A 9,217-nucleotide genomic window follows, 5' to 3' on the forward strand; every position below is an offset into this window, starting at 1 on the left:
GGCTCCCCCCGGGTGGACCCCGCACCCTCCGCGCGCTGCCTCCTCTGCTGGACGCAAACTTTCCTCCCGGGACGGAACGCGCCGTCTCCCCGGGCGGCCCCGAACGGTAAGCTGGACTTGGGGGTGCTGGCGGCGCGAGCCCCAGCATTTGGCCGGTAGACTGAGTCCCGGCCCCGCGTGGCATCTCCCTGCAGGTTGCGGAGGCTGCGGCGTGCTTCTCCCGGCCCGGGGCTTCCCAACTGCCCACGGAGCCCCCAGCCCGAGTTGGGTGGGGTGGGTGCCCAGCCAGTGGGGGCGGGCGTCTTCGGCCAACTTTGGGGGGGGGGTTGGGAGGGGGGTGTAAAAATCAGCCCTGGCGCGCTGGAGAGAGAGAGAGAGGGAGAGAGAGAGAGACTAGAGCAGCCTGCTGGAGGTCGCCGGTGCTGCGGACTCCCGGGCGCGGAGGAAGGAAGTGGGGGGGGTGTTTGAGGCTACAGGTGGGTTCGGGGCACTATTGGAGAGGGTTCTAGGCAGAGATCCAGCAGGGGCCGGCCACGGAGCCCAGGTTTGAGGAGGACCCAGGACTGGGAACGAGGGTGAGGGGGTGTCCCTTAGTCTGCACCCCGGGAGAGAGATTTATTTGCCTAGGAGGCAGGGGTGCTGGGTGGCTGGAAGGAGATTGGCGGCGCGCGCGGTAGCCACTGGAGGCTGAGCCTGAGCTCCCAAAGAGAAGCCAGGTCTCCCCTCTGTAGGGGGGTTTTCTTTCCTGGCCCTCACCCACTGCTCCCGGGGTTTCCAGGGTGGATCTGGATGTGGGCAGGCGTTTGGTGGGGTGCGTTTCAGAAAGCCCCGCCGTCAGGCACGCACGCCCTCTTCCCAGCCAGCGCGGGCGCCCTTCACCTCGTTTATCGCAGCCTTTGGCAGACAGAACCGCGTGGAGGCCAAGGTGCTGGGCTCAGGCGCGCGCCTGCCATCTCCCTTGGCTGGGCTAGGCTAGGTTGGCTGTGGGTGGTCCCCAGAGACGTTGGGTGGTGTCAGTGAGTTGCTGGGGGCTTAAAAACAAACAAAAAGTTGATTTTTTTTTAAAGTCTGGCACAAATCCCTGGTTTTGAGTGGCCGCCCTGGTTCTGAGCAACAAACCCTTCTTGTAATCATTACAGCTGTTTTCGGACGCTGGGCTCAGACTCAGGCGAGGCATCTTCCAGCCCCGCCACGGGTGTCATCTCAGGCTAAGTGCGGCCTCAGCAGGAAGGAAGCGGGGCTAAATGCAAGCAAGTCACTGCAGGGCTTGTGGGTAGGACTCTCTCTTCACCCCACGTGTCCCAGGCTGCCAAGATGTCTAATTTGTACAGCTGAATTTGTTACCGAGTTCAAATGACCCCACATGCCACTAAATCCCGTAGAGAAGTTAAGCAGCAAGCTATTTGGGCTCTTGGGTGTGTGTGCTCTAACCTTAGTGAAATCACTTTAACCTCAGATTGAGCTCCGCATCCTCATTTGTCTCCAGTGGGGTTCCTGGCCGGCCTGCATAATCCAAGCCCCAGAGCTGGGGTCCTCATCTTCCCGATGCATTTGTGTTTGGAGTGCCTGGCTGTGTTTTTCTTTGTTCGTGGACATGGGGGCAATCTGAAGTGGATGGAGTGTGTGCAGTTCGCTAATGGATTCGATGCAAGAATTCAAACAGCATAAACTGGGAATACAAGTCAGTGAGTTCTTCTCGAGCAGGGATTTTTGGCTTACAGTCAAAAAACTGCTTTGTCTGTAGGGAAACAAGCAGAAAATCTTCGGCATGAAGGATGTGAGTTCCTGTCAAGCTACTTTTGTTCTTCCAGTCTTCTCTGTTCAGCAGTGTGGACGCTCTCTGGGCCCGTGGCTTGGTGGGCATCGTTGCTTTGCCAGCCTTCTGACTGGATGGGCTAAGGAGAGGGGACTGTGACTCTTCTCCCCGCAGCAACTCCCATGGCTTGTTTTGGGAAAAAATGTTGAACCTATAGCTGAGTTGCAAGTCCATGGGCCACTTCCCAGCATTTACGGTGAACAATTTGCTCTATTACCTTCATCACACATTTGTCTATATAGCCATTCATCGCTCAGCTCCTTGTTTCATGTATTTTTAAATAAATGACAGACACTGGTATGTGCCACTCGTAAGCATTTTGGTACATGTTACTTAGCGTTTCATATATGTTCATGCTTTTTTAAAGGTAAAATTTATGTACCTATAGGGAAGTGCATAAATCTCGAGAGTAACATTTGCATACTGTTTTGACAGATGCATGCACCTGTGTCACCCCAGCCCCTATCAAAGATAGAGAACACGACATCATCCAGACAGTCCCCGAATGCCCACTCATAGTCCATACCGGTGTTTGCCTCACAGTGGTGACCGTTGTTGGGATTTTTTTTCTTTCCTCAGGTTACTTTTGCCTGTTCTTCAACTGCATATCAATGGAATTACGCAGTATGAACTCTTTGGTGCCTATTCCTTTTACGTGGCTTGTTTTTGAGATTTAGCTATCCATGTTGTGAGGCATTAGTACATTTGTCACTGAGTCATATCCCAGAATCTGTCTGTTCCACAACTAATTAATATAGTTCCCTACTACTGGGCACGTGGATCAGCCCCAGTTTTCCAACTGTTCCGAACAACTCTTTTTAAAAAAATAATTTTATTGGGGACTCATGCAACTCTTATCACAATCCATCCATCTATCCATGTGTCAAGCACATTTGTATATTTGTTGCCATCATCATTCTCAAAGCATTTTCTTTCTACTTGAGCCCTTGGTATCAGATCCTCATTTTTCCTCTCGCTCCCCATGCACCTCCCTCATGAACCCTTGATAATTTATAAATTATTATTATTGTCATGTCTTACACTGTCCGATGGCTCCCTTCCCCACTTTTCTGTTGTCCGTCCCCCAGGGAGGGGGTTATATGTACATCCTTGTGATCAGTTCACCCTTTCTACCCCACCTTCCTCCACCCTCCCAGTATTGCCACTCACACCACTGGTCATGAGGGGTTCACCTGTGCTGGATTCCCTGTGTTTCCAGTTCCTATCTGTACCAGTGTACATGCTCTGGTCTAGCCAGATTTGTGAGGTAGAATTGGGATCATGATAGTGGGAGGGAGGAAGCATTAAAGAACTAGAGGAAAGTTGTATGTTTCATGGTTACGATACTACACCCTGACTGGCTCGTCTCTTGCCCGCCACCCTTCTGTAAGGGGATGTCCACTTGCCTACAGATGGGCTTTGGGTGCCCACTCCTCACTCCCCCTCATTCATAATGATATGATATTTTGTTCTTTAATGCGTGATAGCTGATCCCATCAACACCTCATGATCACACAGGCTGGTGTGCTTCTTCCATGTGGGCTTTGTTGCTTCTGAGCTAGATGGCTGCTTATTTACCTTCAAGCCTTTAAGACCTCAGATGCTATATCTTTTGGTAGCCGGGCACCCTCAGCTTTCTTCACCACACTTGCTTATGCACCCGCTTTGTCTTCAGTGAACAAGACTCTTAGGAACATTTGTGCACACATTTTTTTTCGGTGGACATATGTTGATATTGCTTGTGGGTAAATTTCTAGGATTAGAGTACCTGGATCATAGGTAGGAGTATGTTGACTGTATGAGAAACTGCCAGGCCTTTTTCCCATGTGGATGTCCAAATTATACATCCACCAGCAAAGTCAGGAGCCTTCTTTGACAAGTGTTCTTCTGGGTTCAGAGGGGTCCAGAAATTGGGGCCACCTGAGCCCATCTGGAACATGTTGTTTTTGTAGGTGGAGGAACTGCGAGGAATCCCGAACTCTGGAGTTTATGCTACATTATGGCCGACTGATGAGATTGACTGTATTTTCTTTTTTGAAATCTTCAGAGAAGGGAATTCCACAGGGGGATGTACCCTGGGTTGTGACAGATGATTGAGCACTTTTGACAAGAAGAAAAATAACCCCGAAGCCCCATCAAATTCCACTAAACTTATGCTTAGAAATGCCTTGGGTGTTGCTGACCCCTTGGTCAGGCTGACTGAACTTGGTGGAGATTCCCTTTGGTTTTCACCAGCATGGGCAGCTGGCTGTTGACAGGGGCTGTGTTTGCTTTGAGAGAAGGTCAGAGTTGTGCTTTTTGAAGACTCAGAGAACAGTTTTCTGGTTAAAGTGAGAACTTGTCAACACCCCACATAACGTCCTAGCTGAGAAAATGGTTCTGCACCTCCCAGTCCCCTTACCCCTAGTTGTACTGAGTGAGACCAGCCGCAGAACCTGGTCTTGGCTGGTCTCTAACATACGCATGGAGCCTCCCCACCTGCCCCAGGTGACTGGAGGAGCAAGAGCCCAGGATGCAGTTTGGGCATCTTGCCAGGGAACCCCAACGTAGACCAAGCTTTGCAGGGGTCAGAGGATGGGCAGAGGATGGGGTTAAAGTCTTGGGACTTTGCACTTGAGCACTGTTCTCTCTCTGCGAGACTGCTCTAGGGTCTGCACGCCCACACTGGCTGATGAATCTTGTGGCTCGTGGCACACATCTGTGATACGACGTCTTTGCAGGAGGTCTAATGTTTTCCTAGGGCCTGGGAAACCAGTTGGAAGTGTTTAGAGCTTATGAAGAAATGCGCTGACTGTAAACTTCCATGGCACTTATATCATTCTTATCTTATTACAGATTTTACTATTGTTATTAACAGAACAATAATTATAGCTACCACTGGCTAAGTGCCTACTCTTTGCCAGGTCCTGTTAGGCACTTTACATTGCATGATCTGAATTGAATCCTCATGAGAGGTGAGTACTATTATTATCTGCACTTTAGTCTTGAGGACACTGAAGCTTACAGAGGTTAAGTAATTTGTCCTAAGTTCCTATTTTCATATTTCCTTGATGTGTTAGTCTGGGTAGACTAGAGAAGCAAATCCTGGGAGACACTCATATGTGTATAAGAAAGAACTTTATATACAAGAACAATTGAATATTGAGAAAACATCCCAGGCCAGTCCAGATCAAGTCTGTAAATCTGATATTAGCCCATATGTCCTATACCAATCTATGAATTCCTCTTCAGACTCAGGAAACACATGCAATGATACTGAATGCAGGAAGATCACAGGCCAGTGGGTGGAAAGTCTTGTGGATCCAGGGGTGGTAGAGGCATCTCGGCGCTGGCAGAGGTCTCCACGTAGCTCCTTCAGCTCCAAGGCTCTAGGTAGCTCCATGTGTCTTGTCAGCATGCATGTCTCACAGGAAGTGAATCTGTCTCTTGCCTCCAGTGAGCTGTTTATCTCCTTAGCCCCTCCAAATGAGGTCATCAAGCTCCGACCTGATTGACAGGCTAAACTTCACCCCTTCACTCCTAAGTCTCAAACTGACAGCAGATTATGTAACTATCCCAGACCACCCCTTATCAATTTGACACTTTCACACAACTCTTTAGCCATATATGATTTTCAAACAATAATCAAATCATATCTGTACCTAACAGGATAGAACTAAAAAATGTGTCACCCTCACTTAAACATAACTTTATATAAGTGAACAAAACAAAAATATCCTATGCTTAACAATTGTAGTTAAGTAACACCTGCACCTTAATCCTATAATCCTGGGACTATGCCCCCCCACCTATGAAAGCCAGCCACTTCATGCCTTTATCCGCCCAATTTTGGGGATCCAATTTCTATACTGTCCACTTGCATCAACCCAGTGCTCTGAGGAGGAGACAGTCATCTTTGATGTGAAGAATCTTCGTTCCAGTTGGAACCTTGCGAAGTCCGCATCCCTAAGCAAAGTCAAATCAGGACAGGCCGTCCTTGAAGTCTGCAGCTATATGCACCATGTCACAAGCTCGAAAATCTTTTCATCTGTTCAGCTCAATGTGGGCTGCCTCACTTCGCCTCACCAGGGTACCCACTGCCTGCCTTGCCTTTAGGCCACGGGCCTCATCACTTGACATTAGGGAACGAGAGCGTGGCTTTCTGGTTTAGCGAGTGCAGATTTCATCTCCAGAATGTCCAGCAGATAATAGACCATGTGCACAAGTGGAGCAGAAGGAAGCTGCAGCAACTGGTACAGAAGCCACTTTGTTCTGAGCTTGGTGAATTTGGCCAGGCTGGGCCCTGTGCAGATTCAGGCAACAATCAGATGGCATTGCTTGAGGGCTGTGGTTCTTTGCTGCGGAGTCACTTCCGATTCATGGCAACCCCCCAGTACGTAGCAAAGTAGAGCTGCTCACGGGGGTTCTAAGCCTGTGACCTTTTGGAAGCTGGCCTGTCTTCTGAGATGCCTCTGGCTGGGTTCAAACCACCCGCCTTTCAGATGGTAGTCGATTTCTTGACCAGGACTGTGGTAGTGGTACAGGAAAAAGAAAGACCTGCCGGTTGAGTGGCCTGGGTTTGTACCTCTTGAGTTAGCCAGTATGGTAGCCGCCGGCCATAGCGGGCTATATACGTTCCTTCCCATGAGAAATCCAATTCCTCTGTCCCAGCAGTGGTACTTTAAGTGCTGCCGAATCACATGTGTTTATCGCCTACCGAATTGGGCAGCACCTATTTCTGCCCTCACCCCAAATTCTGTAGAATAGGAATGCCTCCCTTTGCCTTTGGTTTAAGTTCCAGCAGCTCACCTGGCTAACGCTTGGGCAATTTTTCACTGACAAAAAGATAAATTTAGCCATATATCTCTTTTATGCCTACCTGTTAACGTGTGTGTGTATGGTCTTTCCTCCTATTCACATTCAGATTTTGACATACATTTGAGTTTCCTTTTTCTCCCAGAGGGGCTTCGTGATTATCATTGCATATTTTTAACCAAGATGCTTTCTCATAAAAGATTGGTTCAGCAGGCAAGCTTTGGCCACGGCTTGAACCCTGCTGTCCTTTGCTCTCCAAGTCAGAATTCTGTTCCGCTTTGAAATAGGCATGTGTGTGACTTACCCTTTACCTGGATTAAATTCAGGAAGAAAAATCACTCTCAGCGGGGCCAGAACCGGGGAGCTAGAAAACCAGGCCCCAGCGTTCGGGGGATGGAACCCCTGTGAGCTGGAGGAGACACCGTGCGTGCTCCTGGCGGCGTCCGTTTGGGATTTTCCTGTGCCTGGCCTGCCCTGCCCTGAGTGTGGGAGGGGATAGAGGCATCTGGTGGCTCCAGTGTCCGATGTGCAGGCCAATGGGTGAGAGAGGACTATGGCTGCCCCTCCTCTGTGACTACACGATTCCCCAAGTGTGCTCCAAGGAGAGGTATCCGTGGTCAGTAAAAAAACAAACAAACCTGTAATTTAGAAACAGATACACTGGTTGTTGTTATTGTTAGTTGTCGTCAAGTTGATTGCAACTCCCGGTGATCCGGGTGTGCAGAGTAGACCCGCTGCATCGGATTCACAAGGTTGTGACCTTCAGAGTCAGACCACCAGGCCTCTCTTCCAAGGTACTTCTAGGTGAGTTCAGCCTGGAGCTTCTAGGTGAGTTGAGCCTGTCCATCTTTTGGCTAGCAGTGGAGGGTTTCACCATTTCACAACACCTAGGGAATCCATAATCCATTCAAAGACACTGACAAAAAAAAAGTGGTAGCATAATATTGTGTTACAGAGTCTGTGTTTTACGTTTGGCGTTGAATCAGGGCCACTCTCAACAGATCCGTTTTAGCTATCCTTGCGTTTCTGTCTCAGAGAGTATGTTTGCAGGGTATCAACATTTGGCAGTATCTGAGGAGTTGACTGTATCTTTGATTTTTCATTTACATTTCTGGATTGAGCACAGCATCATTATCATGCAAAGACTTCTTAATTTGGATCATCAGATCTTACTTTGGGTGACTGAATGATGTAATAAACATGCTTGAAATTTGGAATTTGAGTGTAGAAATGAAAAAGAGTTTGCCAGCTTATCTGACATCATTGCGTATAATTGCCCCATCTCTGGTTGCTTGTCATGAGCTGTTGGCATTTGTTAAAATTAACTTTATGGTCTGTCTTCAATTGGCGGCAAATGTAGTCAATGAGAACTCACTCTTAATGAAACTAATTTGTATTTGAAAATGTAACTACATTTATTGCCCCATTATTTAAATGTGTCCATTCTAGTTGATAGTACAAATGAACTTGTAAATGGAGATTTGCAGCAGTACATCAATAGAGAGCTACCAGAAACTCAGGGCAGATTCAGAAGAGGACATGGAACAAGAGGAATCTTCGTTGATGTCTGAGGGATCTTGGTTGCAAGCAGAGAATCCCATAAAGACGATTACCTGTATGTTATTGACTATGCAAAGACATGTAACTGTGTGGATCATAACAAATTATGGATGACGTTGGGAGGAATGGGAGCTCCCGAACTTTTCATTGTGCTTTTGCAGAATTTGTACAGAGACTGAGAGGCAGTAGTTCAAACAGAACAAGGGGATGCCGAAGGCTTTAAAATCAGAAAAGGCGTGTGTTGGGGTTCTTTGCTTTGCTCACTCTGGATGCTGAGCTAGTAGTCTGAGAAGCTAGACCACATGCAGAAGCATGGTTTCCTCACGATCAGAGTGAGACTTATGAACAATGTGTACTATGCAGATGACGCCTGTCATCCAGCTTCTGTAGGGATTGCACCTCCACCTAGAGAAAACAGAAATACTCGTGATTAGACAAGTCAGCATGGTAAACAGAGGAAAGATTGAATGGCCAGGCCGTCATTTATTTGACTCCAGAATCAACACCCCTGAACGCAGCAGTCATGGAATCAGATGTGTTGCATTGGGCCCACCTGCTACAAAAGATCCCTTTAAAATGTCCAAAAAGCTGTTACGTCACGTTAAGGGCTCAGGTGTGCCTGACCCCGGCCTTGGTATTTTCCATTGCCTCGTTGGCATGTGGAAGCCAGACCACGAATAAGGCAGCCTGAAGAAGAACTGCTGCCTTTGGATTATAGGGTTGGCAAAGAATGTTGGCTATCCCATGGATTGTCAGAAGACTAAACCAGTCTAGCTTGGAAGAAGGACAGCCGGACTGCTCCGGAGAAGTGACGGTAAAGAGATAGACTGGGGACATGTTCTCGGGAGGGACCAGTGCTGGGAGAACGACATCATGCTGGTAAAGCAGAGGGTCAGTGAGAGCAGAGAAAACCCTCCATGAGATGGAATGACCCCCCAGCATGACAGCGGTAGTGAGGACGGCAGAGGACAGGGCACGGTTTCCTCTCTTGTCTGTGGGGTCGCTATGAGAGCTGGCTTGATGGCACCCACCACCACTTCCACCACC

At 48.5% G+C, this 9,217-nt stretch overlaps 1 protein-coding gene across 1 annotated transcript in view; it reads left to right on the top strand.

Moving 5' to 3' along the window:
* Positions 1-37: 37 nt before the first annotated feature.
* Positions 38-9,217, top strand: part of RFTN1 (raftlin, lipid raft linker 1) — a 248,109-nt gene continuing 238,929 nt past the window's right edge. The window contains exon 1 of the mRNA XM_045297683.1: positions 38-106. The gene's annotated coding sequence lies outside the window, so the exon portion shown is untranslated. The remainder of the gene's footprint in view (positions 107-9,217) is intronic.

This window comes from Echinops telfairi, unplaced genomic scaffold, assembly GCF_000313985.2.
Source record: "Echinops telfairi isolate 266 unplaced genomic scaffold, ASM31398v2 ScPeMD7_7420;HRSCAF=8458, whole genome shotgun sequence".
In the NCBI taxonomy this organism is placed as follows: domain Eukaryota; kingdom Metazoa; phylum Chordata; class Mammalia; order Afrosoricida; family Tenrecidae; genus Echinops; species Echinops telfairi.